Source organism: Lathyrus oleraceus, chromosome 7 (genome assembly GCF_024323335.1).
Source record: "Lathyrus oleraceus cultivar Zhongwan6 chromosome 7, CAAS_Psat_ZW6_1.0, whole genome shotgun sequence".
NCBI lineage: Eukaryota > Viridiplantae > Streptophyta > Magnoliopsida > Fabales > Fabaceae > Lathyrus > Lathyrus oleraceus.
Window position 1 is genome coordinate 488,356,081 of NC_066585.1, and position 10,731 is coordinate 488,366,811.

Genomic DNA, 10,731 nt, shown 5'->3' on the forward strand with positions numbered 1-10,731 from the left:
AGGCTGTGCAACAGAACCAATTCTCTGGAAATCTTACCGAGGATCCAAACCTTCATTTATCCGTATTTGTTCAATATGCTGATACTGTTAAAGCTAATGGTGTCACTTCAGAGGCAATTCGACTTCGTCTTTTTCCTTTCTCATTAAGAGATAGCGCTAGAAGATGGCTTTAATCTCTCCCTTCCAACTCAGTCACCACATGGAACGAGTTGAAGAAAGTTTTTCTTGCCCGATATTTTCCGCCAAGCAAAACAACTATGTTAAGGGCCCAGATAAACGGATTTAAACAGAAAGACAACGAGTCTCTTTTCGAAGCATGGGAAAGATACAAAGACATGATGAGACTTTGCCCACACCATGGTTTGGAAGACTGGTTAGTAATCCACACATTTTATAATGGTCTCTTATACAATACAAGGTTAACAATAGACGCCGCTGCAGGTGGTGCACTAATGAACAAACCTTATGCTGACGCTTACCAGCTTATCGAGAGCATGGCCCAAAACCACTATCAGTGGGGAACCGAACGAACAACAGTGGAAAAACCTCAACCGAAAACTGGCATGTACGAGATAAGTAACCTTGATCACGTTAATGCAAAAGTGGATGCTTTGGTCCAGAAAATTGAAAGTTTAAACGTATCACCACCAACCGCCGTGGTTGCTATAACTCAGAATTGCGAGGTCTGTGGAATCCAAGGCCACACTCCTGCGGAATGTCAACTCTTGACTGGAATCCAAACAGAGCAGGTAAACTATGCTCAAGGAAGCCCCTATTCGAATACCTATAACCCAAATTGGAAGAACCATCCAAACTTTTCATATAAGAGTAATAATGCTTTATACGCACCCGGACAGTCTCCGAATCAAACCCCATCTATACCTCCGGGATATCAGAAATCCAATCCTAACAATAATACCCCTAGAAAATCCAACTTGGAAATCATGATGGAAAACTTTATAGCTTCCCAACAACAAACCAATAAAGATTTCTTAAACCAGAACATACACACTGGCGAACAACTTAAACAACTCGCAAGCAAAGTAGATGCCTTGGCTACCCATAACAAAATGTTAGAAACACAAATATCTCAAGTAGCTCAACAACAAGCACCTACTGCTGCACCAACTGGTACATTCCCTGGACAGCCCCAACCTAATCCGAGAAGCCAAGCTCATGCAATTATATTAAGAAGTGGAACGGAAGTAGAAGGACCGTCTGATCCAAGGATAGAAAACCAAAACCCTGAGAAATCCACTGAGGAAAGTGAACCTAAGGAAAAGGAAGAGAGTAATAAGGAAACCCTAGAAAAGAAGGAACCTTATGTACCTCCACCACCTTACAAACCACCTATACCTTACCCTCAAAGGCTTGTTAAAACCAAAGATGTAGGTCAATTTAGAAAATTTGTTGATCTCCTTAAACAATTAAACGTTACAATTCCGTTTACTGAAGCTATTACGCAGATGCCCTCATATGCTAAATTCTTAAAAGAAATTCTTTCTAATAAGAGGAAACTTGAGGATAGCGAAACTGTTACACTCCCTGCCGAATGTAGCGCTATAATCCAAAACATGCCTCCTAAACTCAAGGATCCAGGTAGCTTCTCTATACCCTGTCACATAGGAAAATTTGTCATCGACAAAGCCTTATGCGATTTAGGAGCCGGAATTAGCGTTATGCCTTTATCCATATGTAAGAGACTGGAAATGGGAGAATTAAGACCGACCAAGATGTCTGTACAACTAGCGGATCGTTCCATCAAATATCCTGTAGGAATCCTTGAAAACGTTCCCGTACGCATAGGTCAGTTTTACATTCCCACTGACTTCACAATTATGGACATTTGAGAAGATGATACTACACCTATTATACTAGGAAGACCATTCTTAGCAACTGCCGGTGCAATCATAGACGTAAAACGAGGAAGACTCACCTTCGAAGTAGGTGAAGAGAAAATTGAATTCATTCTTTCCCAATTCTTGAAAGCACCTGCAATAGAAGATACATGTTACTTCATGGATATCATCGATGAATGCATAAAAGAAGCAGAGTCAGGAGAAGACAAATCATCAGACTATCTTTTAGAAGACAAATCTAAACAATGCTTAGCAATAACACCAGATCCTACGCAGTGTCTTAACAAACCAACCCCTGATTTGAAAACACTTCCCAAAAATCTGAGATATGAATTCCTAGACTTAGAACTTGAACGACCTGTGATAGTCAATGCAGATCTAGGAAGACTCGAAACAGAAAAACTCCTACATATCTTAAGAAAATATCCAACCGCACTAGGATACCACATAACCGATCTTAAAGGAATAAGCCCTTCTATTTGTATGCACCGCATCATGCTAGAAGAAGACGGTAAAACCTCTAGGGAACACCAGAGAAGACTAAATCCGATCCTAAGTGAGGTAGTAAAGAAAGAAATAACCAAGTTATTAGAAGCAGGTATTATATATCCTATATCTGATAGCAAATGGGTTAGTCCTGTACACGTTGTACCAAAGAAAGGAGGCATAACCGTTATTGAAAACGAAAAAGGAGAAACTATAACTAAACGAATCGAATCGGGATGGAGAATGTGCATTGATTATAGGAAACTAAACAAAGCAACCCAAAAAGATCATTTCCCTTTACCATTCATTGACCAAATGTTAGAACGATTAGCAAAACATTCACATTTCTGTTATTTAGACGGTTATTCAGGCTTCTTTCAAATACCAATTCACCCTGATGACCAAGAAAAGACAACATTCACATGCCCTTTTGGTACCTTCGCGTATAGACGAATGCCGTTTGGTCTGTGTAATGCCCCTGCCACTTTTCAAAGATGCATGATGGCAATTTTCGCCGACTTTCTCGAAAACATCATGGAAGTATTCATGGATGACTTTTCTGTATACGGACAAAGTTTCGAAGAATGCCTTGAAAACCTGGAAAGAGTTCTTGAACGATGTGTAAAAGTAAACTTAGTACTTAATTGGGAAAAGTGCCACTTTATGGTACAAGAAGGCATTGTTTTAGGACACATCATCTCGAACAGAGGAATTGAAGTAGACAAAGCCAAAATAGAGGTAATCGAAAATCTTCAACCCCCAAGAACCGTGAGAGAAGTACGAAGCTTTTTAGGACACGCCGGTTTCTACCGACGATTCATCAAAGACTTCTCTAAGATAACTAAACCCTTAACCGGACTGTTGATGAAAGATGCCGAATTCATATTCGACGATAACTATTTAAAAGCATTTCGAACTCTTAAATAAGCATTGATCTCCGCACCCATTATGCAGACACCAGACTGGAATGAACCATTCGAAATAATGTGCGATGCCAGTGATTATGCTGTAGGTGCTGTTTTAGGACAAAGAAAGGATAAAAAGCTTCATGTTATATATTACGCTAGCAGAACCCTGGATGAAGCACAGATGAATTATGCCACAACCGAGAAAGAACTCCTAGCAGTGGTATTTGCGCTAGATAAATTTCGTTCTTACTTGGTAGGAGCCAAAATAATAGTTTACACTGATCACGCTGCTATCAGGTACCTTCTAACAAAAAAGGATGCTAAACCTAGACTCCTAAGGTGGATCTTGTTACTACAAGAATTCGACTTAGAAATCAAGGACAAGAAAGGAACTGAGAACGTAGTAGCAGACCACCTCTCTAGACTTGAGAACCTTGAACCAGAAAGAACATCCATTAATGATGATTTCTCGTATGACAAACTCATAGCCACTTTGGAAGAGAACAACTCCGACATGCAAATAGAAACCACCTTAGCTATATCTGTCATACCATGGTACGCTGATCTAGTCAATTATTTAGCTGCCGGAATAGTTCCACCTACTTTATCTTACCAGCAGAAGAAAAGATTCTTCCACGACATAAAACACTATTACTGGGATGATCCCTTACTTTTCAAAAGAGGTCCCGATGGTATTTTCCGTCGATGTGTACCCGAAGAAGAGGTAGAAAATATAATCCAACACTGTCACTCCGCGCCTTATGGTGGACACACAAGTACATCCAAGACCTGCTCTAAAATCCTACAGGCTGGCTTTTATTGGCCAACTATATGGAAGGACGTACATGCGGCTATTAAGGAGTGTGACAGATGTCAACGCACGGGAAACATATCTAGACGTGACGAGATGCCACAAAATGGTATTTTGGAAGTAGAGATTTTTGACGTGTGGGGAATAGACTTCATGGGACCGTTTCCATCCTCTTTCGATAACAAATACATACTCGTGGCGGTTGACTACGTATCAAAGTGGATCGAAGCTATAGCTTCCCCAACTAATGACACCCGAGTAGTAACTAGACTCTTTAAAAATATAATATTTCTGAGATTTGGCATCCCAAGGATAGTAGTCAGTGATGGTGGATCGCACTTTATATCCAAGGTACTCGAAAAACTACTACTTAAATATGGAGTGAGACATAGGATAGCAACACCTTACCACCCTCAAACCAGTGGACAAGTGGAAGTATCTAACAGAGAAATCAAGCAAATACTAGAAAAAACGGTCGCCACTTCAAGGAAAGATTGGTCATTGAAATTACCAGAAGCTTTATGGGCATACCGAACTGCTTATAAAACTCCCATAGGGACGACCCCATTTAAGCTCATTTATGGAAAATCCTGTCACCTCCCGGTAGAATTAGAACACAAAGCCTATTGGGCTATTAGAAATTTAAATTTGAATTATAAAGCCGCCGGTGAAAAGAGAATCCTTGACATAAACGAATTAGAGGAACTCAGAAGAGACGCCTATGAAAATGCCAAAATCTATAAAGAAAGAACAAAACAATGGCATGATAAGCGTATATCAAGGAAAATCTTCAAGCAAGGCGACGCAGTACTCTTATTTAACTCCAGACTAAAATTATTCCCGGGAAAACTACGATCCAGATGGTCAGGACCTTTTCACATCACTAAAATCTTTCCCAGTGGAGCGGTAGAAATAAAAGGACAATCTACAGAACCGTTCACCGTAAACGGGCAGCGTCTGAAACATTATCACTATGCGGAAACCAACGTGGATTCGCAAATTCTACACTTAGACGAAACGCCCCCAGGACTCATAGACAATATTTAACAATTTCTTTGTCGAGCTTGCGACATTTAAACAAAGCGCTTAGTGGGAGACAACCCACAAATTAATCTGTTATTTTATTATTCTATTATTATTATCATTTCTCTATTTTTCTCTTAATTATTCTTTTAATTTCTATTTAGTATTCATTATTGATTTATTCAAAAAGAAAAAAAATATATATATATCCATATAATAATAATAATTCTTTTCTTCTTTCGGCATTTGGCCAAATCCTGACTTAAACTCATGTTTTCTTTTCTCTAGTTAACACTAACCAGATGGGACATTTTGACCGTATGGGTATCAAGTTCAGAGGAATGGCTCAGAAACGAAGGTTTGAAGAACTAGCCACTAGAGAGATGCTACCTAGTTTATATGCTGATGATTGGGCTATGACTGCCCTTGGACTGAGACAGAGTGTCCTGTTTTTGCTGAATCAGATAGGATGGGAGACCTCCCCTATCCTGAGACATTTCACCACCTACCGGAGGCTCACACTAGAATTCCTTAGTTCATTAATCTATCTACCCAGCCATGGAAAAGGAATTACCAGAGGTTTTATCCAGTTCAGAATGTTCAATATGGAGTACCAATTTAATATTAGAGACTTCACCAACCTTTTGAGTTTTCCTACCTCCTTTGATACATTCACTATAAGCCAGGAAGAACTTTTTGAATATAGAGAGCTTGAACACTTTTGGGGTAAGCTGACTGGAAATGATGAGCCCGAAGAACATGAGTTTCTCTCTGGAAACATACATAACCCGGCTTTTCGCTATTTCCATAAGATCCTGACCCACACTTTATTTGGGAAGAAGCCAAATAGTACTTCAGTTTCACGTGATGAACTCTTCATCATATTTTGTGCTTCCCAGAACCGTCCAGTAAACGGTGCTACTTTTATGTTAGCTAATTTGGACCACCTTATCCAGGATGAGAGAGCACCCATTAGAATAGGCGGCCTGATAACTATGATAGGTAATGCTATTGGATTACGTCAGCCTATGCTTGACCTGAACCCTTTTTGTGGCATTACCACTATGAGTATACCTTTCCTCTTCAACACTATGTTTATAGCAAACATAGGGTCTGATGAGTTTGAGCTTGTTATTGATAACCAGGTTCTCTGCCTATTCACCATGCCCGATCCTAGGACTAGTGTTCATAACCAAAGGAACTGGCTCTATAACCTGAATGAAACCCCAACTCCTGATGGATCCACTGAATCCATCCAGGATTATGAGATTTGTGATGACTATGAGCACTATGTTGACCATATCTCCCTTGCTGAATCTGACCCTCAGACTCCATCCGGCTACCATGATATTGATCCTCCTCCTCAGCCTGTCCTGACCGAAGAATCAGCCATGCCTGATCTCCGACATCATATGCCAGGAACAGATATTAAAACCGTCATTGAAGCTTTGATGTCAGAACAAAACGCCCTCAGGGAAGATTTCCACAGCTTGAGACTTGCAGTCCTAGAACACATGAGCAGCACGGCAAGTCAGTTACGTATGTTACGGCATCATGTTAACTCTTTTACTCCTCCGGCCAGAGATCCGAAGATAGATGGAATTTAGTTATTTTTCCTTTCTAAGTTATTTAGTTTTAGGCTAGATTTTTTCATTAATGTTGTTTGAATTCATGATTATTTCTATTTCATTTCATTATTTTCCCTTCCTGTAATACATTATGATCTCCTTTTTATTGAAGCTGTTTAGTTAATTTTATTATGCAAATGCCTGTTACGTTCTACTGTTGTTACCTATTATTATTATACAAAGCAAGTAACGTGCACAGTGCATTAAAATTGCAGACTAAAAATAACCATAAGCTAAATAAAACATTAAAATACGCTACCAAAGTGATTCTGTGAAGCGCTACTAAGCCTTTCCAAAAAGGAAGTGTGACGAGCGTCACACCACCCATAACGGACGGCACACTTAGTGCCTGTTACGAGCGTCACAGCCTTGTGACGAGCGTAACGCCTCTCAGACATGTGAACGTTAGGGAGCCGTTGGAGACGAACGTTACACCCCTACCTTTTTACATTCCCCATTCATTTTTCATTTACCACACTTAATTACTTTTCAACCACTTTTTCTTTCTACCTTCCAATCCTTCTCCTATAAATACCCACCAAAACTCCCTTCATTCACCACAAAACAAATCTCTCATATCAAACACACTTCTTTTCCTTTCCAAATCATCACTTCAAAAATTCATCACAATGGCGGGAAATCAAAATTTCGGAAATATCATCTTCCGATCCGGAGATGACAACTATCAGCAGGAGCAATTCGAGCGCTTCCAACAGCGAGGCGTCGCTTCCACCAGGTACCCCGATTTAACTTGTTTACAACAATTGGGCTTACTCCAAGGTATCGAGTGGATGCTCCGTAAAGCCGATTTAACCTTCCTTTGCACCCATAACCAACCCACCTATCCTTCCCTAACCTTAGAATTCCTAAGTTCTTACGACTACACCACTCCCGCCGGTGAAGGTGAATTTCTAACCGGTACGGCAACCTTCCGTATGTTTAACACCGAGTACTCTCTAACCCAACGCCAATTGAGTGCCATGCTACATTTTCCCACAGAAGGTCTGCTCCATGCCAGAATCCCTCCAACCTCAAACTGGAACACAGTTCTAGTTTTCGACCTTTTTAAGAAAATTTCCGGTATAAATACCTACAACTGGGAAGAACTCCTTCTCTCCCACATCCATAACCCCACCATCCGTTATTTTCTCCGTATCCTGCAAAACACACTCTTTGGAAGACCAAACAACAGTAAGGTCAACTCAAAAGAACTCTTTTTCCTCCAGTGCGTTTTCGAATCGGATACTAAGGTAAACGCCGCCTCTTTTCTCTTTCATCATATCCGCACCTTATGTGCTAGAGGCCGGCAACCATTCATAATTGGTGGATTAATAACCTCCATAGCACTTGGCCTGAACCTAGGGGATAAACTCCAAACTTTAGAATCCCTACCTCCCCTGTCTATGGATATCAGCTATTGCCGCTCCAGCCGCCTGATTAAAAACAGAGTAGGCGGAGGCTATTATCTTATGGTGAACAACCAAGCTGTCCCAAGTGTTGTGCTACCCAATACCACCCTAACGGGTGTCACAAACCCGGACCGCCACCTCTACGATCTTAGCGCTCCTGAAACCACCGAGCCTTCACAAACAAACCAGCAAACAGATGAGTTTGCAGAAATGGAACAAGGTGATCATCCGCCAACACAACAATCAGTCCCGCTAAACCCTTCCAGTAATGCAGCCGGCCCATCCTCCCAACGTCGTCGACGACGAAGGCCTGCGACCAACGATGACATTATGGATGCTATCGATGGAATGCAGGCACAGAATACAGAGATGATGCAGATGATGCGTCAAATGCAACAGCAACAGGATGCTCGGAATGCCATAACCGACCAGCGGTTTACTGAGTTGTTTAGCAGATTCGACAGCTTAGACATACGTCAAAGATCACCAGGACCAAGAACCAGAGGTGGAAGGCAGCCTTAGTTGTTATTTTCTTTTCATCTCCATTCTGTATTTCTTTCCCTTAAAACATTGAGGACAATGTTTAGTTTAAGTATGGGGGGGGAAACAATATTCTTTCCATTCTCATTTTTTTTCAAGTATGTTTTTTTTCCTTCATTGTTATTTCCCTTTCTTATTATGAATAAATAAAATATAAGTTAAGCAAAATTTTCTATTATCTATTCCCCTCAATTTCCTGAGCCATAACAAAAAATTTTAACACACCCAATAAGTATAAAGGTTGCTTACTTTATAAAATTTGAGTGAAATCAAAACAAAATCATTACCATAACAACGCTCTGAGAACCTCAATATGTTAGATCAAGATAAGTACCTATTATACCGAACTCCTTGAACTTTTAGTTCTATGGTAACCCCAAGTAGTTTATACAGAAGTCAGCACCATCTTAATAGCAAACTACGTGGAGAGCCGATGAATATAAGTGAATGATCCCCAAAGTAACATGAAATATACGAATATATCAAGAAATGCACTAATTAAATTAGGTGATCCTTACCAGATCATTTAATCTAAAGGTTGCAGATCATGTAAAAGCACAATACGAAAGATCCATTATGAATTGGTTCAGTAGGAATCTGGTACTGAACTTGGTAGGGCGGACTACGGTTCGATCCCCCGCAATTTGCAATGGACTGAATAATGAAGTTATCCGACTTATGTACCAGAACTTCTAGCTAAATGCGGATCATAATCACTAACCGGTTACTCCACTATGTGCGCGAAAAGATAAAGGGCTTAATGTGATTTCGCTAGAATGAAAACGGGTAAAATAAGACTAAAGGAACCAGGATAGCTATCATAGGGTACTTGAACTGATTGGCATAGGGTAGGGTTATCTAAGTTGTAACGGTAGTTGTTGATGTCAAGATTAAACTCAAAAATCCTCCTAAACAAAAATCCATTGGCGACCTAGTACGAATTGATGTGTGCTTTAAAATTTCATCAGGCTAAAACTTTTAACAAGTTCTATACTGAATTTTGCTTGAGGACAAGCAAAGATTTAAGTATGGGGGAGTTTGATAACACGAAATTATATCGCTTTTTAAGACTTAATTCAATTAAATTATTTTATCATTTACGCTAGTTCATCTCATTTTATCAGATATTATGCAGTATTCCTCTTCTATTTATATCAGGTACCCATTTTGAAGCAAAAGTGAAAAAGGGAAGAAAAGGAGGTGTAAAAAGGAACAAAAAGGAGAGAAAAGGAACCAAAGGCCAAAGCCCAGCCCAAAGCGCACAAGTCACCAATGCTGTGCCTGTGACGGACGTCACAGGACGCGTGACGAGCGTCACGCGAAGTAGCCTTGTGACGGACGTCACACATGGTGTGACGAGCGTCACACCAGTCCACTAGCTTTTGGCGCAAGTTACGCTCTCAGAGGAATGGAAGTAACGTTGAGGACTTCGTGTCCTATTCCCAAGCCGTGAATTTAGCACGCTGAAGACTCGTGGAAAAGAAGAAAAAGGCAGTTAGTAGCACTACTATAAATAGCTACCCTAATCCCTCTCGTTTGCGCCCCTCTCTTTGCCGTTTACACACACCGAAGCTCTGCCGATTTTCTGTTCAAGCTTTTGCTTATTTTTCTTTTTCCAGCAGAATTAATATTGTTTATTTTATTTGTTTATTTTGCAAGTTTTATTTTCTTCTTCCCTTGCAAATTTACCTTTCCCGTTTTTAATTTTTAGATATTTTTCGCGTAGTAGTTTCTACACCGGAAACTACTGTGCAACTTTATACCGGATTTAACCTTACGTTATATTCGAGTTTTTTCTATTTCCTTGATTTAATTTACTGTTTAATTGAAGAATCGAAGAACAAATCCTACCGGCTTGTGGAGGAGTGTTCAAGACCTTTGTATTACGCATTCAGGTTCTCTAATTGTTATTTAATATTTAATGTTTTACTCTATTGTTTATTTACATTGCCTGCCTGAAATGAGTCTGTGTATGCATGATAATAATTATTATTTAGTTAGCATGTCTGGCTAATTCGCCTAGGTATCGGTATGTAAAGTAAGCAGAAAAAGGGGTCAAGACTGAGT

The 10,731-nt window shown here is 40.0% G+C and overlaps 1 pseudogene; it reads right to left on the reverse strand.

Moving 5' to 3' along the window:
- Positions 1-264: 264 nt before the first annotated feature.
- On the reverse strand, positions 265-364 carry LOC127109030 (uncharacterized; annotated as a pseudogene).
- Between the last annotated feature and the right edge of the window lie 10,367 nt (positions 365-10,731).